The sequence below is a fragment of the Meles meles genome, chromosome X (assembly GCF_922984935.1).
Source record: "Meles meles chromosome X, mMelMel3.1 paternal haplotype, whole genome shotgun sequence".
NCBI lineage: Eukaryota > Metazoa > Chordata > Mammalia > Carnivora > Mustelidae > Meles > Meles meles.
Genome location: NC_060087.1, coordinates 36,832,974 through 36,860,377, shown reverse-complemented (window position 1 = coordinate 36,860,377; position 27,404 = coordinate 36,832,974). Strand labels below are relative to the sequence as shown.

Sequence of the window (27,404 nt, the reverse complement as noted above, 5' to 3'; positions counted from 1 at the left end):
CGAGAAAATCTCCTTCTCTGGGGTCATCTACTCTGGGACACTACCATTCCACCTGTGGATTTATTTTTTTCAGGTCCAAGGCTGACCCCTGCCCAATCAGTTATTGTCAAGGGGGTAGGGTGCAGTCAGGTGTTTTCACTGCAAAACACCTTCCAGAAGCTGTGGGTCGGACAGTTTGGTGCCGAAGACTGGCCAACCTCACGAGTGACACCTCTAGGACCGTCACACAGCTGTGGCGGAGTGTAATAATGATTCAGAGCCCAGTGCCTGAAGCTAAACTGTCTCAGTCTGTATCCCAGCAACTTCACTTCCCAGCCTTGCGTCCTGGAGCAAACTAACTTCTTGGGACCTCATTTCCCTTATCTGTCAAATGGGAATGGTGAAACCAAGAGTCGGGGGGCTTAACTGATGGAGCCACCCAGGCACCCCTCACCCAAATCCTTTTAAAGATCTCATCTGGACTGCCTGATTGTTTCTCTCTGAGAACCTGGCAGGCACTCCCAACTCGTGTCCTTTCTTTCACATCTCCCCACTCTGGTTCAGTCTCCCCACTGCCCCCAGAATCATTTTCCTAAAATGCACATCTGGTCATGTCACTTCCTTCTGGAAAAAAAATTCCAGTAGCTTCGGATGCCTGCAGAATAAAGGTTAAGCTCCTTAGCATTCCTGGGTCGGCCCCCACGTCTCACTTGAGGCAGGAGAATGTACTGGACTATAATTGTATAGCTCTCTCAGTATTTTCCTCTCAGCCCAGGCCTCTGTAGGCCCTCGCCTCAGGGCCTTGGCAGGAGTGGCAAAAGCTGGGTGGATTAAGTCCTGCTTCAGGTGTTTAGGGAAAGCCTGGGCTGACTGAGAGGTCATGATGGGTGCCCTGGAGGGAGGGGCATCCCCTAGAGCGGATGGGAGGGGACAGGGACTCCCCAGGACAGAGGCAGGGACAGAGGTCAGCCACTCTGCAAGCCATGGGGTTGCTCTGCTCCCTGGCAGTGCCCTGGGAAAAGTGGCCTGACCCAAGACAGCTGACGAGATGGTGCACCTGAAGGGCTGGGGGACTCCAAGCTCCAGGACTTCCAGCCTGAGAAAGATTCCTAGACCCCGGAATAGCCGAAGGCTCCCAGGCAGATGCGTAGGCTGGATTCCAGTATATGAACTTTAAGAAGTACAGGTTTGTTTACACTGAACATAAATTTTCATGGTCCAGAAATCCCCATTTTTCCCATTGAGAGCCAGCCCCCCAACTCTGAATAAAGGAAACGGGGAGGCCAAATTATTTTGTGGGAAGTTTGCTTAGCAAAAGTGGTGGGCGTGAACGAGGACTTCGGCTGCCTCCATTTTATTTTCTTTATTTATTTTTATTTACTTTTAAAAAAGATTTTATTTATTATTTGACAGAGAGAGAGAGAGCACAAGCAGGGGGAGCGGCAGGTGGAGGGAGAAGCAGGCTCCCGCTGAGCAGGGACCCCCTCCCTCCCAATGCAGGGCTCGATCCCAGGACCCCGGGATCATGACCTGAGCCGAAGGCAGACGCTTAATGGACTGAGCCCCCCAGACGCCCCATATTTATTTGTTTTCAGAGAGAGAGCTCACAAGTGCACACAACCACCCCGGGGCGGGGTGGGGGGTAGGGTGTTGTGCAGAGGAAGAGCTAGAATCTTAAACAGGCTCCACACTCAGTACAGAGCCTGACCTGAGCCACAGTCAAGAGTCAGAAGCTTTAACGGACCGAGCCAGCCGGACGCCCCAGCTGCTGCCATTTTGACCTTGGACTCTCTGGTTGGGTTCTTTCCAGCCTGTCTCTTGGCTTGGGTGGAAGACCCCAGGGCAAAGCATTCCCTGATGGGCAATGACACTACCCCCTCAAGCAACAAGGACTGCCCTGAGCCAGCAAGATCCGCCCCTGGCTGACTCCAAGACAGTGGTCCCTTTGACCTCACTGCCCTCAGGCCCACACCCACCCACCTTTGACCCGCATTTTTTTGTCTTTTTTTTTTTTTTTAAGTTTAGTTTTTTAGTCATCTTTACACCCTTTGTGGAGCTCAAACCCACGACCCTGGAACGAAGGGTCATGAGCTCTTCTGACTGAAACAGCCAGGCGCCCCCCCCCCCCAACCCCACCGTTTCCTTAGATAAACCTGGAAGTATGCTTGGCACTTCGGAGACAGTCTTTGAGACACTAGTCTGCCCGGTGGTGGCCTCACTGAAATAAAGTCCTTTCTTGTTTCACCTTCATTCGTTTCTCTGCCTTTGGGTTTTATCAGCGGCCAAGTGGCCAAACCTGGTCTGTCTGGGACCCCTGGAGCCTTGTGCTCTTGTGCCGGTGAGCCCCGGCTGCAAGCATGCCTACCCAATCCCCTTTCTCCTCTTCCCCCTCGCCAACAGCATCCTGATAAGCCAGATAGAAAATGACATTCCGGGGCGCCTGGGTGGCTCAGTGGGTTAAAGCCTCTGCCTTCAGCTCAGGTCATGATCCCAGGGTCCTGGGATTGAGCCCCACATCCAGCTCTCTGCTCAGCGGGGAGACTGCTTCTCCCTCTCCCTCTGCCTGCCTCTCTACCTACTTGTGATCTCTCTGTCAAATAAATAAATAAAATCTTAAAAAAAAAAAAGAAAATGACATTCCCAGACTCCCTTGCAGCTAGGGATGACCGCTGAGGTGGGCAGCTGGTGGGTGGGGTTTCTAGGAAAGCTCCTTGGTGGTCCCTTGCAGTTCCCCTACTTCCCACCTAGAATGTGGGTGTGGGACTCCCAGCAGCCTCGTGATCTGAGGGAGGGAAGCCCTGCAATGAGGATGACAGCATAGAAAGAAAGAATGAACCCGGCTCCCAGAGGCCTGTGGAGCCACCCAGGAGGCCTTGGTTTGCTTATCTCTGGACTGCTTTTAAAAGAAAGAGAAACTTCTATCTTGTTTAAAGCACTTGGTGTTCCGTTTAACAGCCACACCTAATCCTAACTGATAAAGCGAGCACAAAATCAGAGTGCAGGAAGGAGGGTCGCCCAGAGGAATCTTTTTTGCAGGCCCACGTCTGTGTGCAGAGCCCTAGCGCACCCCCCAGAGGCCGCCTGTGGCAGGAATCTCAAAGTTGGCCCCAAATGTAGGCCTCGGGGTATCCCTTCTCTCGTATACAACCCTCCCTCAATGAATAGGGCTGGCAGTGTAGCTAATAGGATGCTGAAGAAGTGACAGTGCGTGACTTCTGATGCGTGATTTCTGATGTTAGGCCATAAGAGAAACTGTAGCTTCTACTTTGTTCTCTCTTGGGTCGTTTTTTTCTTTCCTTTCTTTTTTTTTTTAAAGATTCATTTATTTATTTATTTATTTGACAGATCACAAGTAGGCAGAGAGACAGGGAGAGAGAGAGAGGGGGAAGCAGTCTTCCCGCTGAGCAGAGAGCCCGATGTGGTGCTCGATCCCAGAACCCTGAGATCATGACCTGAGCCGAAGGCAGAGGCTGGCTCAACCCACTGAGCCACCCAGGTGCCCCATGAGTCATTTTTTTTCTCGGGAGAGCCAGATGCCATGTTGTGAAGATACTCCCACAGTCCTAAAGAGAGGTCCACGTGGTGAGGAACTGAAGTCTCCTGCCAACAACCAGTGTTGACTTGCCAGTCATGTGAGTCAGCCATCTTGGAAGTGGATGCTCCAGCCAGTGGAGTCCTCAGAGACTGCAGTCCAGTCTTTTTTTTTTTTTTAAAGATTTTATTTATTTGATGTATATAGAGAGATCACAAGTAGATAGAGAGGCAAGTAGAGAGAGAGGGGGAAGCAGGCTCCCTGCTGAGCAGAGAGACCGATGTGGGGCTCGATCCCAGGACCCTGAGATCATGACCTGAGCCGAAGGCAGAGGCTTAACCCACTGAGCCACCCAGGCGCCCCTGCAGTCCAGTCTTAACTGCAACCTCATGGGAGACCCCGAATCAGAATCACCCTGGGAGGCTCTCCCAGCCTCTGGACTCACAGACACTGGAAGATGGTAGAGTGTTCAGTATTGTTTTAAGCAGCTGAGTTTTGTTACACAGCTGTGAGGAACCCATACCCCACCACGCAGGGACCCCTCGGTCAGCTTGGCTCTTGCCTCTGGCAGGTGGAACACTAGGAACAGAGCTTCCTGGCGAGGGTGCTGTGGCTCCTTAGGTGCTTAGAATGAGTTGCAAGTCCCCCCCAGGAACTGATGGTTGTACACTTCCTTATTTTTTTTTTATTTTTTAAAGATTTTATTTATTTGCAAGTGAGAGAGAAAGAACGAGCCAGGGGGAGGAGCAGAGGGAGAGGGAGAAGCAGGCTACCTGCTGAGCAGAGAGCTCAATGTAATCCCAGGACCCCGGGATCATGACCTGAGCTGAAGGCAGACGCTTAACGGACTGGGCCACCCAGGTGCCCCACTTATAGTTTTATTTGCATTTTATACAAATTCTATGTTTTCTATCATGACCAAATTCTTTTTTATTACCACAATTATATATTGTAAAGGAAATGGAATCGTTTATCTTTTTTTTAACCAAGCCTTTTACTGACCCTCTGAAATGAATGAGGCAAATGTTATCGTTTTCTGCGTGTGAGGAGGTTAGGAAGCCCTGGTCTACCCTCCCTGCTGACCATTCTCTTTCACAACATGTTCTGTCCTCGAGCGGGGTCATCACGCCCTGACCTTCTTGGACATGTACTCACATTTCCCTGAGACTCCCACTCTGACGGGCTTGGCCATGGCCCACATTGCTCAGCCGAACGCTCAGACTACCACCTCTTGTTTCGGATGGAGGGTTGGTTGCGCTGGTTGCCGAGGTGGCCCGTTGATGTCTCCAAGACTACAGATCCTTGCTTCTCGAGTTTCTCGCTTTGTTTATGCAATCAGCTCCATTTCTCAGGGTCGCACCATCTGGTTAGAGCACAGTCTGGGCTGAGGTTTGTTTTGTAGCCTGGGGAAGCTCTGGGGGAGGAAAGCTTGTTAATCGGAAACGGCTGGTAGCTGTAGCATCTGTGGTTCTCAAAGTGAGGTTCCAAGACCACCAGCAACAGCAGCACTTGCGACCTTGTTAGAAACACAAATTCTGGGGCACCTGGGTCACTCAGTTGTTGAACATCTACCTTTGGCGGGGAGGAGGTCCTGGGATTGAGCCCCGCATCAGGCTCCCTGCTCGGCAGGAAGCCTATCTCTCCCTCTCCCACTCGTCCTGTCTGTGTTCCCTCTCTCACTGTGTCTCTCTGTCAAATAAATAAATAAAAATCTTTAATAAAAAAAAGAAAAAGAAATACAAATTCTCCTGGCCTCCCCCTTAGACCAATTGAATCAGAGCTCTGGGGGTGGGGCCCACCACCTTGGCCTTTAATGAGCCCTCTAGGGTATTCGGAGGCCGCTCCTGGGAGAACTTGCAAAGCGCTCTTAAATCTTTCCGGGGATTTGATGAGAATGCATCTTTCTTCTTAACTGTAAAGTCACTCAGCAAGGATAGCCTTGACCAGAGCAGCCTCTGCGGCCCTCTGGGATCTCAGCACGGCTAGGTAACCCCTAGAGCTCTTCCAGGTTGGAGACGATGTTGCGGTGGGGGTCCCTAATCTCTTAGGAAACTGGGTAGACAGAGATGGCCTCATAAACACTGCCAAGAAATAGAGTCCTTCCGAACAGTGAGCTCACAAGGCAAGCTTTTTAGGATCTTTTTTTTTTTTTTTTCTTAACCCCAGGTGCAGGGAGGCGAATTAACAAGCCTCTTCTGTTTGAGTCAGATTAACAACACCGATCCCCGTTAAGGCCTGTTGTGTGCATGTGCGCATGCGTGCGCGTGTGTATTCATCTTCTCTCTGGTCCTGGCCCCCTCCCTTTCCCCAGAGACAGTCATTTTAATGTAGATCTTTTCCTTTATATGGGATCTTTTCCATAAACATGTTATTTTTTTTAACATTTTATTTATTTCAGAGAGAGAAAGAGAGCTCTAGAGAGAGCAAGCACGAAGAGGGGGAGGGGTGAGGGCAGAGGGAGAGGGAGATGCAGGCTCCCCCCTGAGCTGGGAGCCCAGTGACGTGGGGCTCCATCCCAGGACCCCAGGATCGTGATAGGAACCAAAGACAGATGCTTAACCGACTGAGCCACCCAGGCACCCCAAAGTGTTTTTTGTTTTAATGTGAATTGTATAGCCATGTAACACATGGAAAAATGCACAAATCCTGAGGGCCCAGCTGGCTCAATTTTCACAAAATGAACACACCGTTATAACTGGTTCCCAGCTGGAGAGAGAGAGAATCTGACCAGTGCTCTGGGAACGCCTTGTACCCCTTTCCAGTCATTACCTCTCTGAGGGTAATTTGTATCCAGACTTCTAACTTCCCAAGTCACATTTCCTGTTTTTGAAATTTATATGAACTGTGCCTGTATGTATTTTGAATTTACATTAATGGTGTTGGCTCGTATATATCATCTTGGTTCTTACCTTTTTTTTCCACTAAGGATTAAGTTTTTCAGATCCGTTCCTATTACTACGTGTACGTGTAATCCATTGCTTCTGATCGCTGTGGGATATACCAGGATACACCTTCACTGTCCTGAACCATGACCCCTGTCCCAGTGACAAACTCCCAGAGTGCCCGGGCATCCCTGCCCCCATAAATAGGACTGGGACAGACATCTCGTGCATCTCCCTTGTGGCTCTCCCTCGTGGACCTGTCCGAGGCGCTCCGTGGGATTCCTGTTGTGCAAAGAGGAGTTCACATGGCAGGACTGACTACTTCTCCCTAGAAAGGCCAGCTACCCAGGCTGGCCCTTGACTAGTGCCTGGGAATCGGGATTTGGAGAGGGTTCCCACCATTCCCTACCTGATGAGAGTGGCTCACTGTGCCTAGACTCTACGTGAACAGTGGGGTTCACGCTGAACTCTTGCTTTCCTCCTGGAAGGCAGGAATGTGGGTACATGCCAGGCAAAGTGTGCCTACCTGAGCAACCCCCCACCCCCAGCGTGGCCAGTCCGTAACGGGATTCCCTGGTAGACACCCTTTCGCACACATCATCACTACACGTTGCTGGGGGGAGGTAGGCACGTCCTGTGTGACCCCAAGAGAAAAGGAGTCTTGGAAGCTTATGTCTGGTTTCCCTTGGGCTTGGCCCCATGCACCTTTTTCCTGTGCTGATTGGGCTTCGTGTCCCTTCACTGTGATAAATCTGAGCCACGAAGACAACTATATCCTGTGTCCGGCGAGCCCTCCAAAGTGAACCAGCCTCTTCTCTTCCCGCATCGACTTGGTAAATCATTTGGATTTGGCTTTTCTGTGTCATGGAGTCTCTGACCTTATTCTGCCTCGAATGCCATTCTCTTCCTTCATTTGCCTTTCTGATCGCTACTTCAAAACTGGAATCACTGTTCACCTACAGAAATTTCCACTACCTGGAGGGGATGCCCCCCCCAACGTGAAACACCAGTTGGAACCCCTCGTACCACTTAACCGTCAAGAAAAAGGCACGGTGTTTCATATTGAAACAGTGGAATAAAGTTCCCTTCTTTCCTTCTAGGCTCTTGGCTGAGACCCCCTTGTAGTACAGGACAGAGTAACAGGAGAAAAACAAACAGAAGTTTAATAACATGCGTACCTCCCGTATACATGAGAGACACCTAGGAAAACTGAGTAACTCCCCCAAAATGGCAGAAGCCAGCCCCTTAAATACCACCTCCAATGATAGACAAAAGCTGCTGGGCGTGGGGAGTCCGTTACGGGAGCTGATCTGAAAAAGCACAGTCAACAGGGGTAAGGTTGTTACACAGATTAAAATCACGGCCATCTCCATGGGTGAGCTTCTAGGGATTCAGAGTCATCTCCCTCTTCCTGGTACAGCCAGAGAGACACACTTGCAAATGGAGATGTCCCTGACACCTGTAAACCTCTCTTACAAAAGGGTGGCGGCTCCTGAGTTCCCCGAGCGGCACTTGTTGGCAGTTCCTTGAAAATAATCCACCCATTAGGATTCCTTATGCCGAAGAGACATATTTCGGGGTGGCAAATGATGCTGTCCAAAGTGTCATTTTGGATTCTAGAAGCAACACGCAGCCCATTCGAGCCGAGACAGCCACTCCGAGCGGACCCAGAACAAGAGACAGCTCAGCTGGGGTTAAGGCTCTGGTACCAGCCTCTCTGCTCTGATGTTCTCAAAAGTTCCTCTGGACGGCAAAGCTGTACAGAGCTCCTGGCAAGCGCAGAGAAGAGACTCACACACAGACCCTCAGGGTTCAAAGCAAGCTTGTGCCCTGATCTGCAGCAGGATGCCTGATCATGGAACATCCTCAAAATTTTGGTTCACCGCTTACTTTTAGGAAACTTCCCATAGCCAACCACACTCTGTGGCCTCGAGTTTCTTGCACTGAATCTGTGTTTTCTTCAGCTGGGTTTGGAGCCATTTGCCTTGCTCGGCGATCCACTGGTGTTGATTTTGTCTTCGAACTGATTGTGTGATATTGAGCAAATGAACTCATCCGTTGAAAAGTGAGAGTAATAACACTTCCTCGCGGTGCCGGTTTCAGATAACGTGTGTAAAGGATTTAGCACGGGGGCCCCCAAAACAATAGTGTGTATTAGCACTAGGTCGTTAAGAACACAATATGGTGGTTCCTCAAGCAATTAGACATTTAAAAAAAAAAAAGCGTAGGCTTACCATATGATCCAATAATTCCATTTCAGGATATGTCCCCCAAAGAATTGCAAGCTGGGACTCAAACAGATTCGCACACCCATGTTAGTAACAGCATTGATCACAATGGCCCAAAGGTGGAAACCACCGAAACGTCCAGTGATGGGATGAATGCCAAAATGTGGCATACGCATCCAATGGAATATTATTCAGCCTCAGAAAGGAAGGAAATTAAAACAAATAATAAAAATAAATAAATAAAAAAGAAAGGAAGGAAATTCTGACAGGTTCTACAATATGGATGAACGTTGAAGACTTTTTAGGCTAATTTAAACCAGACACAAAAGGACAAATATTATAGGATTCCCCTTGTATCAGGTACCCAGAGCTTACCAGACTCATAGAAAGCAGAAAGGTGGTTGCCAGGGGTGGGGTGCGAGTGAGAAATGGGGAATTACTGTTTAATGGATACAGATTTTTCAATTTGGGATGGTGAGAAAGTTCTGGAGGTGGGTGGCAGTGATGGTCACTCAACATCGTGAATGTACTTAATGCCACTAATGGTACATTCGAAAAATGGTTCAAGGGGCGCCTGCGTAGCTCAGTGGGTTAAAGCCTCTGCCTTTGGCTCAGGTCATGATCCCAGGATACTGGGATCGAACCCCGCATTGGGCTCTCTGCTCCGCGGAGAGCCTGCTTCCTCCTCTCTCTCTGCCTGCCTCTCTGCCTACTTGTGATCTCTGCCTGTCAGATAAATGAAATAAAAAATCTTAAAAAAAATGGCTCAAGGGGCGCCTGGGTGGCTCAGTGGGTTAAAGCCTCTGCCTTTCGCTCAGGTCATGATCCCAGGGTCCTGGGATCGAGCCCCGCATCGGGCTCTCTGCTTGGCAGGGAGCCTGCTTCCTCCTCTCTCTCTCTCTCTGCCTGCCTCTCTCCCTACTTGTGATCTCTATCTGTCAAATAAATAAATAAAATCTTTAAAAAAAATGGTTCAAGTGGAAATTTTATGTGATGTATATTTTACCACAAAAGGTATGCAAATAAAATGTAATTAAGATTACTCTAAATCTAGGTTGTGAACTTCCCAAGGCAGTGAGTGCATCTTTGACATCTTTAGTGTCAATTAAAAATATTCTTGGAAGCCTGACAACCTTATGTTGCCTGAGATGGAGAGCGTGACCCCACAGAGCTCATGTTCTAGATGAGTCTACCTCTTTCCATAGTGCTTGGTGAAATGTGTCAGACACAGGGTGAGGGTGTGTTGAGTGGCGACAAACATTTGCACAGTATCAACTCTAAAGCAGGCTTTAGGATTTTCTGAGGGCAAGGTCCTTTTCCTGCTTAGCTGTGGTAGCCAGCCTCCAAGATGGCATCTAGTAATCTCTGCTTCCTGGTATTCGAGCCTTTGTGTAATCCTCTCGTTGGGTGTAGGTTGGATTAATAAATAGAAGAAGGCAGAAGTGATGATGTGTGATTGGAAGACTAGGTCATAAAAGGTAGAGTGGCTCATCTATCAGTATCTGTCTCTTTCTCCCCCTCCGTACGTAACACTGGGGAAGCCTTGTCCAGAGCAGCCCTATGGAAAAGCCAATGTGGCAAGGAACTCAGGCCCCCGGCCACCAGCCACACGAATGAGCTTAGAAGCAGATCCTCTCTGTTCAGTCAAGTCTTGGGAGGGTATAGTTTGAGAGCAGCCTTCCCCCCAAGACCCTCTGAGCCAGAACACCCAGATCCCCGACCCTTAGGAATTGCGTGCCATGATAACTGTCCAATTATTTTAAGCCACTGAGTTTTGGAGTCATTTGGTACACAACAACATATAACTAATATCTTCCCCCATCACAGTGCGGTGGTTCACAGTTGAACCCTGCAACTAGACTTTCTGGACTCAAATCCTGGGTAGACCACTTCTAAGCTGTGTGACCTTGAGCATGTAACAATTTTCCTGTGACTCAGCTTCTTCGGTTATAAAATGGGGGATACGACCTCATTATATTGGGAGGATTAAATAAATGCGTATGAAGTACTTAGCAAGGCGCCTGGTATATAATTAGCACTCCGTAAATGGCCACTGCTATTGCTGCCATTATTACAGGTGATGGGAGAATGGTGCAGAGTCTTGACCTTGCTCTTGACTTCCATGGAAAGAGGGCAAGGAGTCTTTGCAAGTGCTCCTGAAACAGGCCCTCATGGTTTTGCCTCGATGCAGAATATGATTGGCTTCTACTTACTGCAGATGGGACCATGCCACCCAGAGTGAGGAGAGGCAGCCGTTAGGGATGGTTCCATGGATGCCAGGCTCGTGGGCATGCCCAGTCCTTGGGTGAAGCAGGCGCCACTCAGAACATGTGTTCCCCAGGCTTTAAACATCCCTGCTCTGGAAAATGAAGTCAGAGAACGCTTTAGAACTGGTTGGACTGTGACTACAGTGAGAAATGCTGGGATTTCTAGGTTCCAGGATTTAGTCGCTGTCATTTCCCCTTTTCCCAAAGCAAAAACATTTGATTCCAATTTATTGGGAGGCCCCAAATAAGCTTTTTCCCTCAGTTGGAGGGTATGATGTAGCGTGTCCACTAGAGGAGAGAAAGGGCGGGAAAATGTAAACAGGAAATGTCTATCATTGAAGCAGATTGAGGGGGGGGTTGGGGAGGATGGGGTCCCTGGGGGATGGGCATCATTGATGACATGAGCACTGGCTGGTCTATACAATAGATGAATCACTAAATTCTACCTCTAAAACTAATGAAAAAAATTGAATTACTAAGTGAAGGAAGCCAATCTGAGAAGGCTACATACGGCATGAGTCCAACTCTATGACATTCTGGAAAAGACGAAACTATGGAGACAGTGAAAGAATCGGTGGTTGCCAGAGCTTAGCGGGGAGGGAAGAATAGGCAGAGCGCAGAGGAGGTTTTGGGCACCGCAGTTAGTCTGTGTGATACTATAACGGTGGATACATGCTGTTTTGTCAGGGAGCCCTGTGGCTCAACTATAGATCCCAACAATTAAAACCAGAAATAGACAAGCCGCTTAACTCAGGCTCTAACTAAAACCCATTGTGCTTATTTCTTATCGCACTTTCTTGAGGCATTGACGAAGATGTTTTGCAATGACTGGAACATTCCAACCACCAGACCAGAAAAGTCCAGATACCAACGGAATGCCTAGAAGGCCACACCCCACACGTCCCCTTCCTGGCCCGGGATCATGGGCTGAGCACTGGCCCACCCCCACGCGGGATCACGCACTCCCTGACTGCTGTCTCGAACTTATCCCCCAGACCTCTCTTTATCAAACGAGGTTTCCATCCCGCAGGTGGGGAGGTCACTTGAGCCTGCCTCCAGCCCCCAGTTGCCAGCAACCGAAATAAATTTCTCCCTTTCTCTCTTCCAAACTCCCTCGTCTCTGGAGTTACTGACTTCTCTTGCAGCGAGTTTGGCAGTGGCGTTGGCAAACTTAACCAGGAGCTGGGCTTTTGACTTGTCCAGCCCCCACTCTCCCCGGAATCGCATGCCCTGGATCCCCATGTCCGTGTCCCAGCTCAGTGGGGAGCCTGCTTCTCCCTCTCCCTCTGCCTGCTGTTCCCCCTACTTGTGCTCTCTCTCTCCCTCTGTCAAATAAATAAATGAAATCTTAAAAAAATATATATGTTTTTAAAGTAAAATGAGAAGGGAAGCTTTGATTGGAAGGCGTATTATTTAGAAGCCCACTGAGTCCAAGCAACAGAAGTTTCGAGCTCATTGAATTTCAGAAGGTTATAATTCACAGGTGCCTGGTGAACCAGAAGACAGGGATTATTGTTACCAAAGACGGTGTGTGTTTGGGGGTTGGGGGTTTGTGCTGCTGCAGTGGGCCTCAGAAGGCAGCGGGGAGCATAAGCAGAATTCCTGCAGCCTGCCTCTCAGTGCTAGCTGCATTTTATGCTGGGTCTCCCGATTCCTCCCTTGCCCTCTCTCCCTCCTTCCCTTGGCCTTTCATTATGGAAGGCTGCTCCCTCCCACAGCTCTCCTGTTTACACCCATGGCCTCTGGCTCTACATAGACACTTTCTCCCACCCAATCCTAAACCCCTGGATGAGGGGACTCCGGTAGGCTTGTATTCCTGCCCCCCAGCACCCAGGCCACGGTGGATGGGGGTGGGGGCTCTGCTCAGAAAGTGAATGGGGAGGCGGGGGTGGGGGGGTGGTACTAGGAGGTGGTGCGGAGGACTGGTCGCTTTCAGCTGGGCCTGATTCTGTGACATGTGACAATCGTCCCCTTAGGAGCAGGAGCATTACGTGACATGCTGGCAGAACTCTGCCCCACTTTCCCTGCTTGCTGCTGGTGCCCGCTTTCCCCTTTGATTTAAGGCCTTGCAGGGGCTCTGATTTGGAGCGTGGCATTGGAGGAACTCTTTACCGCCAAATAGCCTTAATTCTTCCTTCTTACATAACCAAATGGCAACCAAGAGGATGTTTGGATTCTGCTTGCTTGCATTTTTTTTTCCCAGTGCAGGAGTTTATTAATTAGTGAGCAAAATAAATAAATAAATAAATAAAAAGGAAGTAATAAAATAGCCTTGTTTATGTTCTGGTCCGCGTGCTGTGGGCTCATTTGTATGCAGCCTGGCGTGGAGAAGCTGAGCGCTGGGTCCCCTGGGATGCTCCTCCCCAATCCGGCCCGATCATCCGCTGCGGATGCGACCGGCCAATGCAATTCCTCTCCCTCCTTCCCCGCTGCCTACCTCCCCTCCACCCCGCACCCCGTTTCTCCCGCCTCCTTCCCTTCCTCCCTCCCCGGTCGCGCCGTGGGGTCTGGGCGCCCTTGCAAAGAAAGAGGACTTCCTGGGACCGTGGCTTCGAGGCCCGAGAGCCCGCATCTGTCATTCCAAACGTCGTTCGGAAGCGGGACGGGATCCAAAGGGCGGTAGAAAGTTGGGTTCCAGACGGCCTCGGGGGGGGGGGGGGGCGCTCACGGCCGGGCCCAAGCCGGGTCCCCCACCTCCCCGGCCGCCCGGCGCCTCGCTGGGTACAGCTCTGGTCCCGCCCCCGGCCCTCGACGCCGCGCCCCGTCACCCCTTCACTTCGGGGCTGCGCGCGCGTGTACAGCCGTCGAGGGTCGCCCGGAGAGTGTGACTCAGAGGGGCAGAGTTTCCCCTCTCCCCAAAGCCGGGGCATCCCAGGGAGACTGGAAGCCCAGAGCGGCGCGCCCGCCACCCGTCCCCTCGGAAGGATGCGGGAGAGCATGGGAGAACTGCCGCATCGGTCTAAGGAAAGCTTTTGGCTCCTCCCCGGATGGTTTGGAGCGGTTCGTAATTCAGGGTGGCCCGCCTTTTCCGGCCCCTCCCAGCACCCTCATCCCCCACCCCGAGGACGGGGCGCGCGCCTACGGGCAGGCGGGCCCGGGCATAGTCACTACCCGAACCGGACACTGGGCAGGAGGGCGGGCCGGAGAGCCCAGCAGGCGGGCCGGGAGGCGGGCCTCTCTCATCGACTCCTCCCACTCCGGGAAGGATGCGGGGGTGGGGTGGGGGGGCCAGAGGCTCCTGCCTTGTTGGAGCCCCGCCCTGCTGGAGCGCTTGCCCTGTTAGAGCCCTTCCGGGTACGCCAGCCGCCTTCCGCGAGGTTGTTGCATATGGGGTCAGAGCAGGCTCCTCATCCTTGTTCACCTCATGAGACACCCCAAAAAATCTATATTATATAATATCCCAATGACTTTCAGGGGTGAACTAGAGAGTATTTGGAGAGTCTAAATGGGGCCTGGTGGGGGGAAAAAAATGATTTCATTGTGTGATTATGTAATCATGTAAAGAAAATGAAATGTAAGCTGTTATAAATGGTGTTAAATGTCCAGTGTGCATATACAGTTTCCTAATACAGTCGTCACAGCCCTCCTCCTTCATTTTCTCCTTTATACTTTGGAAAATTTCACACATATTAAAAAGAAAAAGATGAGTCGGTAATAAATCCTCAGCCTCAACAACAATTATCAAGGTAGGGTCAATTTTGTTTCATTTCTCTCCCTACCCACTTACCCCTTCTGTTCTTTTTTTTTTTTAAGATTTTATTTATTTATTTGACAGAGAGAGATCACAAGTAGGCAGAGAGGCAGGCAGAGAGAGAGAGGAAGGGAAGCAGGCTCTCCGCTGAGCAGAGAGCCCGATGCGGGGCTCGATCCCAGGACCCTGGGATCATGACCTGAGCCGAAGGCAGCGGCTTAACCCACTGAGCCACCCAGGCGCCCCTACCCCTTCTGTTCTTCTAATTTCTTTCTTTTTTTTTTTTTTTAAGATTTATTTATGTATTTACAGAGAGAGCAGGGGGAGGGGCCTAAGGAGAGGGAGAAAGGGGAATCTCAAGGAGATTCTAGGCTGAATGCGGAGCCGGAGGCCGGGCTCGATTCCACCACCCTGAGATCATGGCCTGACCCAAAATCAAGAGTCGGAGGCTTAATAGACTAAGCCACCCAGGCGCTCCTATCCTTTCACTTTTTTTTTTAAAGATTTTATTTATTTATTTGACAGAGATTACAAGTAGGCAGAGAGGCAGGCAGAGAGAGAGGAAGGGAAGCAGGCTCCCTGCTGAACAGAAAGCCCCACGCAGGGCTCGATCCTAGGACCCTGGGATCATGACCCGAGCCAAAGGCAGAGGCTCCAACCCACTGAGTCACCCAGGTGCCCCTCCTTTCATTTTTTTAATGATGAATTGAGCTTGTGTTTTAGTTAGCTTTTGCTGTGTAACGACGAGCCACCCCAAGTGTGCTGGCGATAGTCCATGCTTTGTCATGATTGTGCTCCTTTGGCCAGACACTTCCTCTGAGGGTATCGACTGGACTCATTCAAGAGGGAGGGTCAGCTAGGCTAGAAGATCCAAGATGGCCGCACTTGCATGTCTGGCTGTGGACTAGGACACCTCAGGTCTTCCTCCATGGCTTCTCATGTTCTAGTAGGCTAGATGGACTCTTACATGGCGACCCAAACCTTCCAAGGGGATCAAGGCAGAAGCCTCAAGCTTCCTGACTTAACTGCGGGCGTCCCGTCACTTCCACCTCTTTCTATTGGCCGAAGCAGGTTACAAGGCCAGCCCAGACTCTCCGGTGGGTGGGTGGCTGGGTGAAGAAACAGCAAGCCCCTGGATGGGAGGAAGATGTGGGAGGACCTACTGAGCAGTGCAAAGGAGCATGGGAGGGACTGGTGGCCTTTAATCAGTCTACTGCAGTTTGCTTTCATCAATGTAACTTTTTATATGAGGTTTAATGCTAGAAGCAGCCACATGTAAACCCCGATCTAGTGATTAACACTTGAAAGCTGAATGGTCACCATCAAGGAGAAACTTTGTTAGCATAAGTAAGCAATTGATATTTTTTTTAATTATCCATTCAAAATTGTGCAACAGTTGGAATTCTTTTTTTTTTTTAAGATTTTATTTATTTATTTGACAGACAGAGATCACAAGTAGGCAGAGAGGCAGGCAGAGAGAGAGGAAGAAGCAGGATCCCTGCTGAGCAGAGAGCCCGATGTGGGGCTCGATCCCAGGACCCTGGGATCAGGACCTGAGCCGAAGGCAGAGGCTTAACCCACTGAGCCACCCAGGCGCCCCAACAGTTGGAATTCTATTTAAAGAATCTGGCAGCTCTTCCTGTAGTGGACAGATGAAATGTTGACATTTCTTATTATGATGCAAATGGATTTTGAAATCAAATGTTCTTCCTATTAGGCACTTAAAGATGGTCTCATTGGCGGAAGGCACGTGCATAGAGAGCAGCCAACCTGTGGTTGGCGTGAGCACCATGACATGGTACACCAGCAACAGAAGGATGGAGCTATCCAGCACATGGAGAGATGGTGTTTCTGGGCACGCTGGGGTGGGGGGGGCTCTACCAGCCTCATACCACACTACCAGAACTGTGTCCATGCTCACCTCTGGTGGGGCAAGAACGACCATGACTATGAACTTCAAGTGAGAGTCTCCAATTAGTCTTCAAGCAAGCCAAAGGAAGAGCTTTTCAAAGTTTGTGGTTACTTTTAGCAGAAACATCACAGTACTGAAGATTCTTCGTTCGATGGAAGATGATGGATTTTGCTTTAACTTTCCTGTCCTTAACACCCACTTCGATGTCACCCAACGTGATGGGGACGTTTTCACACACTTGTACCAAATCTCTGCCAGTGAGGCACATCCTTGGAAGTAATGCTCGATGCTACATCAGACATCATGACAGCACACGGAGTTCATATATAACAGCCATCTCTTGGTCCACCAAATTTCTCCTGAACCCCTCTATTCCCTACATTGAACTTAACGGTCCTCTGCTGGTGTGGAACAAGGCAATGGGCCTCAACCGGCAACAGTGTCCCATACGTCTCCAATTCACCAGTCAAATGATGTTTCACGAATGTCGTTTTTCCAGCGTCATCGTCACCAACAAGTACAAGTTTGAACTGAACTTGTGATTCTCCTTGGTCAGGTTCCAGAAGCATCACGGTGCCCCATCTGACTGAGGGTGTTACTACCATTGTTTTTGTATCTAGTATTAACATGATAGCATTCTCCATCTTGTAAAACTAGGCAACAGTCTACAAGACCATCCCCACTTCTCACACCAACTGCAGAGTTCAGGGGTCCCCAAGACCACCCTCAGGTTTGATTATTTGCTAGGAAGACTCACAGAACTCACTGAAAGTTGTTATACTCACAGTTTTAGTATACTACAGCAAAAGGATACAGATTCAAATAAGTTAAGGGAAGAGACATGGGAACAGTCCAGAAAGGTCCAAGCACAGAGCTTCCAATTGTCATCTCCTGGTGACATTATGGACGGCATTAACTCCTTCCAGAAACTATGTATGACAATACATAGGAGTATCACCAACCAGGGAAGCTCACCTGAGCCTCGGTGTCCAGAGTGTTTCCTGGAGCTCAGTCACATACACATGCTTGATTCCCCACCCCCTTACCCCCAGGGACAGAGCTGAGACTGTGTGACCCAAAGCCCCCACCGTAAATCACATCATTACACTCTCTGGTGTGGTCCAAGGCCCCCTTGGAACCAATGACACTCTTACCAGACAAGACATTCCACAGACTGAGATCACCTCCCAGGAGCTGAAGGCAAAGGCTACCCCTTTCTCTGAGCAAGGTTCATTCCTCACTCTACACCCTTCGTTCTGCTTTTCCTCTCTCTCCCTTTCTCCACATCCCTTTTCCCTTCCACCTCACCTGTCCTATGCTGGGGGGTTTACACTGTTACCATAGGGGGTTTGAAGGTCAATGAAAAGGAGGGGCATCATAGTAGCTCCCTCCCTGGGGGTCTCCACCCCTTTGTGCCCAGGGCTGCGGCTGGCGGCCAGCCACATTGCTGCCCGCTAGCTGAGCTCAGGGAACAGGCACATGGATGTGGAAAGTGCAGTTGGTTTGGCCTCTAGAGGGGCTCTTGATTCCCCCCACAACCCAGCCAGCTGGGGTCTGTCAGAAGCATCATGCCTGCTCCTTGGAGTGTGAGAGAACTGACACAAAAGGGACAGACTGGGGAAGCACCTGGGTGGCTCAGTCGGTTAAGTGTCTGCCTGCAGCTCAGGTCATGATCCCAGGGTTCTGGGATCGAGACCCACATTGGGCTCCCTGCTCGGCTGGGGAGCCTGCTTCCCCCTCTGCCTGCTGCTCCCCCTGCTTGTGCTCTCTCTCTCTCTCTGCCAAATAAATGAATAAAGGTCTTTTTAAAATGGGGGAGGACAGACAGAGGGACCTGAGCAAATCTGTGCTAAGTTGCCTGGGGCACTGACCACCATTCCCAAGTCCAAGTTGAAACCTGAGCTTCAGGCAGAATAAGATCTTCCACCACCACAGCCGAGGAGACCAGGCATCTTGGAGATTACATGGACACGTGACTCTGGGAAAGGTGGCCACAACTGCATGTGCCAAGGAAGTAGATGATGAAGAATTTGGAACCCTGTTCATCTTCCCATTCTTTTTTTTTTTTAAAGATTTTATTTTGTTTATTTGACAGAGAGAGAGATCACAAGTAGGCAGAGAGGCAGGCAGAGAGAGAGGAGGAAGCAGGCTCCCTGCGGAGCAAAGAGCCCGACGCGGGGCTCGATCCCAGGACCCTGAGATCATGACCTGAGCCGAAGGCAGCGGCTTAATCCACTGAGCCACCCAGGCGCCCCTCATCTTCCCATTCTAAGAGTAGGTGAAAGATTGTTTTCCAAAATGGCCACAACAATTAAAAAAAAGCCACAGTTCCAGTTGTAGGAAGTATCTAGAATAGTTGAACTCATAGAAACAGACAGTAGACTAGAGGTACCAGGGGCTGAGGAAGGGGAAAGGAGCAGTCACTGAGCAGAGTTTGAGTTTGGGATGACTCAAACAACCCCTAAAGCTGGTGAGAATGTGGAGAATGTGGAGCAATAGAAACGTTCATTCATTGCTGGTGGGAATGCAAAATGGTACAGGTACTTTGGGAAGTAGTTTGACAGTTTCTCAAGAAACTGAACATAGGCAGGGGGCCTGGCTGGCTCAATGGTGGAGTGCGCGACTCTCCATCCTGGGGTCATGAGTTCGAGCTGCACATTGGGTATAGAGATTACTTTTAAACCAATGTTTTTCTTTAAGATTTTATATATTTGACACAGAGAGAGAGAACACAAGCAGAGGGAGCAGCAGGCAAGGGAGAGGAAGAAACAGTCTCCCCGAGCAGCAGGGAGCTGGAAGCAGGGCTCGATTCTAAGACCTTAGAATCATGACCTGAGCTAAAGGCAGAACACTTAAGAGACTGAGCCACCCTGGTGCCCCTACTTTTAAAAAAATGTTAAGAAAAAAAAAACACAAAAACCCCACAAAACATAGGCTTACCATATAATCCAGCAAATGTGTTCCTCGGTATTTACCCAAAGGTGTTGAAAGCTTATGTCCACACAAAAACCTGCACACAGATGTTTTATAGCAGTTTGTTCAAAATTGCCAAAACTTGGAGGCAAGCGAGATGTTTTCCGTAGGTGAGTGGATAAACAGTGGTACATCCACAACAGTAAAACGTGATTCAGCACTAAAAAGAAATGAGCTGTCAAGTCATGTAAAGACATGGAGGAAACTTAGATGCATGTTCCTGAGTGAAAGAAGCCAATCTGGAAAGGCTACATACTGTATACTTCCAACTATATGACGTTTTGGAAAAAGCAAAACTACGGAGACAGGGGCGCCTGGGTGGCTCAGTGGGTTAAAGCCTCTGTCTTCGGCTCAGGTCATGATCTCAGGGTCCTGGGATCGAGCCCCACATCGGGCTCTCTGCTCCGCGGGGAGCCTGCTTCCTCCTCTCTCTCTGCCTGCCTCTCCGCCTGGCTGTGATTTCTCTCTGTCAAATAAATAAAATATTAAAAAAAAAAAAAAACTACGGAGACAGTGAAAAGATGGCGGTTGCAGGAGGCTGGGGGAGAGGGAGGGATTAATAGGCAGAACATGGGATTTTTTTGAGGCAGTGGAAGGAAATGGTCCTACACTAACTGTAAAAGTGCTAAATGAATAAGAGATAGCATTTTTTTAAAGTCTATTTTTTAAAAGTTCTGGAAATGGATGGTGGTGATGGTTGCACAATGTGAATGTATTTCATGCCACTGAACGCATACCTAAAAATGGGTAAAAGGGCAATTTTTAAAAAAAAGATTTTATTTGTTTATTTGACAGGCAGAGATCACAAGTAGGCAGAGAGGCAGGCAGAGAGAGAGGAAGGGAATCAGGAAGCAGGCTTCCTGCTGAGCAGAGAGCCCAGTCCTGCTGAGCAGAGAGCCCGATGCAGGGCTCGATCCCAGGACCCTGGGATCATGACCTGAGCCAAAGGTAGAGGCTTTAACCCACTGAGCCACCCAGGCGCCCCTGTAAAAGGGCAATTTTAATGTTATGTATATATTACCACAATTCAAAAAAAATTTTTTTTAAGTAAGCGCCATGGCCAATGTGGGGCTTGAACTCACAATCCCGAGATGAAGAGTTGCATGCTCTACTGACTGAGCCAGCCAGGCGCCCCGCCATATAAAATATTTAAGGAAAACATATGACCACAATTATTACCCTCCCTCTACCTGTACCCTCCTCAATGCAGAGCAGCTGCTCCCATCAAGAAGTGTAGTCCTAGGGGCGCCTGGGTGGCTCAGTAGGTTAAAGCCTCTGCCTTCGGCTCAGGTCATGATTCCAGGGGCCTGGGATCGAGCCCCACATCGGTCTCTCTGCTCGGTGGGGAGCCTGCTTCCCCCTCTCTCTCTGCCTACTTGTGATCTCTGTCTGTCAAATAAATAATAAAATAAAATAAAATAAAATCTTAAAAAGAAAAAAAAGAAGTGTAGTCCTAGAACTTGGTCTTGGGACTTGCTCTGACCAATCCGAATACCAAACGTAAAACCCAGTCCAGATCTCTCAAGAATCCTTGGGCGTTCTTGCTGTTTCTGTTTGCTCTCCTGCAACCCAGCCAGCTCCCTATGAACAGACCCAGGCTCTCCTGCTAGGGATGCCAAGACCATGTGGGAGAAAGACGATCTGACTGGCTGAGGCCATCCTACACCAGTCTGCCCCAGCCACCCTGGGGTGGAGACTGTAGACGTGGGCATGAACCACAGGCATCAGTGAAGCCAAGCCCAGATTGCCAGTCCACAGACTCAAGAGCTAAATCGAGAGCTGGCTGGGGCTCCTGGGTGGCTCAGTCAGTGAGGCATCTGACTCTTGCTTTTGGCTCAGGTCGTGATCTCAGAGTCCTGAGATCAAGCCCCCTGCACCAGGCTCTGTGTTCAGTGAGGAGTCTGCTTAAGATTCTCGTGCTCTCTCTTTCTGTCCCTCCCCACTCGCTTGTGCACTCTATCTCTCTCTTTATTTTATTTTATTTTTTAAAGATTTTATTTATTTATTTGACAGACAGAGATCACAAGTGGGCAGAGAGGCAGGCAGAGAAAGAGGAAGAGAAGCAGGTTCCCTACTGAGCAGAGAGCCGGATGCGGGGCTCGATCCCAGGACATTGGGATCATGACCTGAGCCGAGGGCAGAGGCTTTAACCCACTGAGCCACCCAGGCGCCCCTCTCTCTCTTTAAAAAAAAAAAAAAATTGGTGTCTTAAGGCACTAGGCTTGGTGGCCGATTGTTTTGTAGCAAAAGCTAACTGTCTCAGTGTACGGTGTTGGAGGTAAATAAGGGCTTTCCTGGTGAGGAGCCCAACCCTCTCGGGTGTTGGTTTCCCTTCAGATGGAGTGTTTGAGGGACATGGCCTGCTAAGGGTTCTGGGAACACTTTTGGAGATAGCTGTTACCTTTGTTGATGCTGAAGAAACCTAGAACTTGTTGTAGGTCAAGGTTCAAGCCTTATTTTCAGAATCCAATATGAAAGAAAGCGGGTGAGTCAGAGAGGACCTAGCTGAGAACTTCGGGCAAGATGGCGGTGGGCGTGGGGACAGGAAGGGGTGGGGGCCCAAGCTGGCCCTCCCAGGAAGCAGACCCACCTGCTCTCCCTTGAGTCTCCAGCATACCGTGCGGGCAGCCCAGCAGCAAAGCCCCTAGGCAGGCTGGTGGGCCCACTCTGCTTCCCCTGGTGGGAGGCTCAGATGGGCCAAGATTAATGCTAAATGTGGAGATTCTTACTCAGAGCTGGGTTTCACACCTTCTGGCATTCAATACTAGCCTAGTTTTTAATAAAAACAACACTATTTCGGTGCCGTAAACCTATTTTCACCATCTGGCATACCCTTATGCCTCTTATGTTTTTCCTTCTAGTACCGCCTGACAGGAAAAAACCATCATGGGACTAGAAGCTCCCTACCAAGGAGGATATTACTGGACATTCCAGTGGACAAGGTACTTCTTTGCGGGTTACAGCTGCTTTACTCGAGCAGCAGACTTTTAAGAAAACTCTTTCTACAAATGTCAATGGAACAAAAGAAGTTTGGCTCGTGAAATATTAGATAAAAAATAAGTTTGATTTTCTTTTCATAACAGATGATGACAATCTAAAAATACGCAAGAGGCTAACGAGGAAGGAAAAAAAACCACTCCTTCTGTCTGAGGGGAATGGCAAAATAATGGCCCAAAGCCGTCCTCCCAAAGCCCCAAAATTCCTTTGGGGGTGACATTAAGGAAATGGAAGGCAGTGGGGAAACCAATGGGAGCATTAGCTTTTTTAAAAAAAAAGGTCTTTATTTTTCAACAATCTCTACACCTAGCGCAGGGCTTGAACTCACAACCCCGAAATCTAGAGTTCTATGCTCTACCGACTGAAGCCAGCCAGGCGCCCCAGGAAAATTAGCTTTGTTAGTAAAATGATTCTACATATTTTCTGGAGCAGAAATCTGATGTCAGGCTTATGTTCACCAGCGCCCGTATAGCGACAAGAACTCTCCAAAGCACACAAATGTCTCTAGGGAAGGGGTCTTGTGCCTCTTTTCACTCCGTGTGCCTGTGGTTCGTTTTGGTTCTTGTGTGTGTGAGCATGCGTGCACATGCGTGGGAGGGCAGGTCCAGCTTCTGTGGTTGTTTGAAGAGTTTATGATTTGGGGGAGCCCTTGAAGAGAAAAAAGAACAGAATAGATACAGAATTAGGTAGGAGAGGGATGTTATTCAGCCTCAGAAAGAAAACACAATACATAGCGTTTTTAAAAAAGATTTTATTTATTTGTTTGAGAGAGCGACAGATAGTAAGAGAGAACACAAGCAGGGATGCAGGCTTCCCACTGAGCAGGGAGCCTGATGTGGGGCTCGATCCCAGGACCCTGGGATCATGATCTGAGCAGAAGGCAGATGCTTAACCAATTGAGACACCCAGGCACCCTACATAGCAATTTTATTTTATTTTATTTTATTTTATTTGACAGAGAGAGAGATCACACGTAGGCAGAGAGGCAGGGAGAGAGACAGAGGAGGAAGCAGGCTCCCTACTGAGCAGAGAGCCCGATGTGGGGATCAATCCCAGGACCCTGGGATCATGACCTGAGCTGAAAGCAGAGGCTTTAACCCACTAAGCCACCCAGGCACCCCCTCCATAGCAATTTTTAAAAAAGTAATCTCTACACCCAATGTGGGGCTGGAACTCAAGACCCTGAGATCAAGAGTCACATGCTCTACTGGCTGAGCCAGCCAGGCGCCTAACAAATAGCATTTTTTAAAATTTGTTTTTATTTTTTGTTTAAAGATTTTATTTACTTATTTGATAGACAGAGATAACAAGCAGGCAGAGGCAGGCGGGGAGAGAGGAGGAAGTAGGCTCCCCACTGGGCGATGCGGAGTTGAATGCGGAGAGCTCGGAGAGCTCGATCCCAGGACTCTGGGATCCTGACCTGAGCTGAGGACAGAGGCTTTAACCCACTGATCCACCCAGGCGCCCCAACAAATAGCATTTTAAAGCCTGAGAAACACCTCAAATCTCACATGAATCAGAAAACTGACATAAAGTTTTGTTTACTGCCTGACAACCCCCTACAAGCTTTTCTGCTATAATTTTTGGCTGCAGACTCTTTGAGAAGCTTTTTGTATGACAACAATTTTGTGATATCATTTTCTAGCAAGAGGATAGGAAGGTAATATATTCTGTTTTTCTTATTTCTTATTTCTGTTTTTGGTTTTCATTACTGGTAGTTTAGAAAACTTTCGGCTTCTCAATTTGTTATTAGTAATGCTGTATACATTTGGGGGACTGCTGTCAAATATGAGGAAACCTCTATCATGTTTCTTTTATATAAAAGCTGTGCATTTTCAGGGCATATCAAGGATTCAAGTTCAGGGACCAATATTAAATACCCTGAATTGACAATACTCATCAGCCAACTTGACCTCAATGCCTTGTCGAGGTGTTACAAGATTTCTGTTATCTTTGTCAATGTCAGTATTTTGGTCAAATGAGCAAGAAATTTAAATATTTTCCCATTGTGTTCATATACTTCACTTCTTTTCATTAAGTAGATGATTAAACAAACCAAGAACCCGTACATTACCTCTATTCAAAATTTATCCCTTCCTTCTTTGGTATGATTTGAAAAAACATTTTGTTACAGTTTATTTTTCCATGTCAGAATCATTTCGATTGGTTACATATTGACATACCTGAAAAATAATTTCATTTTCCAGGGAGTTTGCAATTACATTCACTGCATTATTTTTTAAAATTTTTTATTTTCTTTTTCTTTCTTTCTTTTTTTTTCTTTTAAGATTTTATTTATTTATTTGACAGACAGAGATCACAAGTAGGCAGAGAGGCAGGCGGGGGGTGGGGGGTGGGGGGTGGGGGGGTGGGGGGGTGCTGAGCAGAGAGCCCGATGTGGGGCTCGATTCCAGGACCCTGAGATCATGACCTGAGCTGAAGGCAGAGGCTTAACCCACTGAGCCACCATGGCACCCTATTCACTGCATTATTGATGATATTCTTGGGAGGACAAATTTCTGTTTTGCTCTGCTCACAAGTTCAGGCGTTTGGTGATTGGAAGAATTTCCCATAGACCAGCTTCCGGCTCTGCACATTTCAAACCTCATTTCTCCTCTTCCCACGCCCCAGCTGCTGTTGTGCTCTGGTGTCATGATGCCAGGTGGGCAGTGGGATTATTCCCGGAAGTCATTCCTACCCCGGGAGGGCCAGTAATAACTGCATATGTAAACAGTTCTCATTAAAGGCACACTCAGTGTATTCCCAACTCCACTTCCCCTTAGTCAGCCCCCAAAGACCCTCGGTCCCTCCAGGACCAGAGGGGAAGTTTGACAGAGCGAGAAGAGAGCGACCTTAACCAGCTAAGGCTCAAATTGTTCACTTCTGCAAATTGTACCAACACACAGGACCAGGTGAATACATTTTTGGGGCTCCGCCGAGGGTCTTCAACAAATCAGGTGCCCCCTCATGTCAGTTTCATTAGCTCCGGGCGAGTGTGAGTGTGCGAGGGCTTTTTGTTTTCTTTTAGGAGCGGCCGCGGAGTACCAAAGGGCCGACTAAGGAAGGCTCGGATCTGCGTCTCCCTGTGACCTTGAACAAGCGATGAGCCACTGCGTCCACCTAGGTCCCGCACCTGCCTGCCTCCGGCGCGCGCAGGAGCCCCCTAGCGTCGACCCGGTCCCCGGCCGTGCGGCCCCGTGTCCTCTAGAGGGCACCACACCCTCATCCGGTAGCACCGGCCGCGTGCGCTCCGTTGCCAAGGGGACCGCGGCATCCCGCGGCTGGACCAGCTCCCGGGCACTTCCGGTGCTCTGCGCGCAAGTGCTCTGGACCGCGGGTCCACGCGGGCGGAACCCAGGTCAAGGCCGCAGGGCTTGGCGCTGACCCCGGTCGGGTTTGAACGACTGCTCGTGATGGGGCATGAGCCTCAGGGAGCGGGCCGGCTTCCTCACTGAAGTTCGGGGAACTCTTTCAGGTGAACCGAAGAGTTTTCCTTACCCGTGAGCTCCCTCCCGGGGGCAAAGGTCGGGACCCCTGTTGAGGTCTGCGGGGGGGGGGGGGGGGGTCGGGGGAGGGTAGCATCCCTAGCACTAGGCCTCCTTTGGGGACTTGGCCACCCGTCAGGCTCCTAAAGCGTACAGGACACCCCTGCTTTTGATTTGGGGTGTCTGGGACTTGGGGGGGCTTAGTAGGTGATCCCGGGGTGCTTGTGTCAGGGCGGGACCACGAGCCAGGGTGGGCACACCAGCTAGAGAAGAAGGCGGGGCCTCTGGAGGGCCTGTGTTGGTGGCTCCCAATGGGGTCCATACCACCCCTATTTGGAGGCCAGACTATGCCCTGGGAGGAGGGCCCACCCCGCGGGGCAGCCCTCCACGCCCCCCCCACCAACCCCGAGACTGGCTGGCTTGGATCTGGGAGCCTTGGCAGTAGCTCAGGTTTTCAGCAAAGTGTCGTCTTTGACCGCTGGGCCTCAGGGCCCCGGGGGTCCCCAGGTGATTGTCCAGAGCTCCCCTACCAGGTCTGAGTACAGGGTTGGGGTGAGGAGGCAGAAGCAAAGGATTCAGGTGAGAAGAATCACTGTGGTGAATATGACGACCATCCGTCCCCACAGCTGACCCCTGGGCTAGCCCCGGCTCGGGTGTGGGACGCTGTTGCCACCACCGCTGTTGTGGCGGGAAGGGTTGGCTAAAGGCGAAGGTACAGGAGGGTATCTGTGGAACCCGTAGGGAAGGGGTGCCAGACTTACTTGTAGACAGATAGGAAAGGCACACGTGTGTGAGTGTGTGTGTGTGTCTGTGTATGTGTGTGTGTAAATAAGCATAACACAAAAGTCACTGTTTTAATCACCTTAAAGCGGACAGTTCACTCGGCTTCCTTACAGTCCCAGGGTCGTGCAACCATCACTTCATCTAGTTCCAGAACATTTTGATCACCGCAAAAGGAAACCGGTACCGTTTGTAGTCTCCCTAGCCCCACCCCTCTCCCAGCCCCAGGCAACCACTACTCTTTCTGTCCCTACGGATTCACTTATTCTGGATATCTCATACAACTGGAATCCTAGAATGTTTGGTCGTCGGCGTCTGTCCTGTAGCGTGATGTTTCCAAGGTTTATCCGTGCCCTAGTGCGTGCGGGTAACTCATCCCTTTTTGTGGCCGGAAAAATACTCCATCTCGTGGACTTGGTGCTGCTGCGTTCTGTTTATCCATTCCGCTGTGAATGGGCGCTCGATCCGCTTCCACATTTTGGCGATTCTGCATAGAGATACATGTACCTTTCCTCTGTGTCTTGCCCCTGTCTGGGGGTTCCTCTGTGTCCACTGCTCCCTGCTGATGCTCGGGTGGGAGCAGGTCTTCCAGCACGGCCCCCCACCCTTCCCCAGGGAACCTCTGGGCTCATAAGGGCTCAGGCACTGATATAAAGCAAGAAGAGGGGAGACTGGCTG

The 27,404-nt window shown here is 49.8% G+C and overlaps 1 long non-coding RNA gene across 2 annotated transcripts in view; it reads left to right on the top strand.

Annotated features, from left to right (window-relative positions):
* The window catches only part of LOC123934431, a 33,084-nt gene extending 20,913 nt beyond the window's left edge, over positions 1 to 12,171 (top strand). The window contains exon 5 of one of the 2 annotated variants that reach the window (XR_006816795.1): positions 11,691 to 12,171. This is a non-coding gene — a long non-coding RNA (uncharacterized LOC123934431). Of the gene's footprint in view, positions 1 to 6,437; positions 9,311 to 11,690 lie in introns of those variants that run through there. The other variant, XR_006816796.1, reaches the window with a different exon arrangement.
* Positions 12,172 to 27,404: the final 15,233 nt, after the last annotated feature.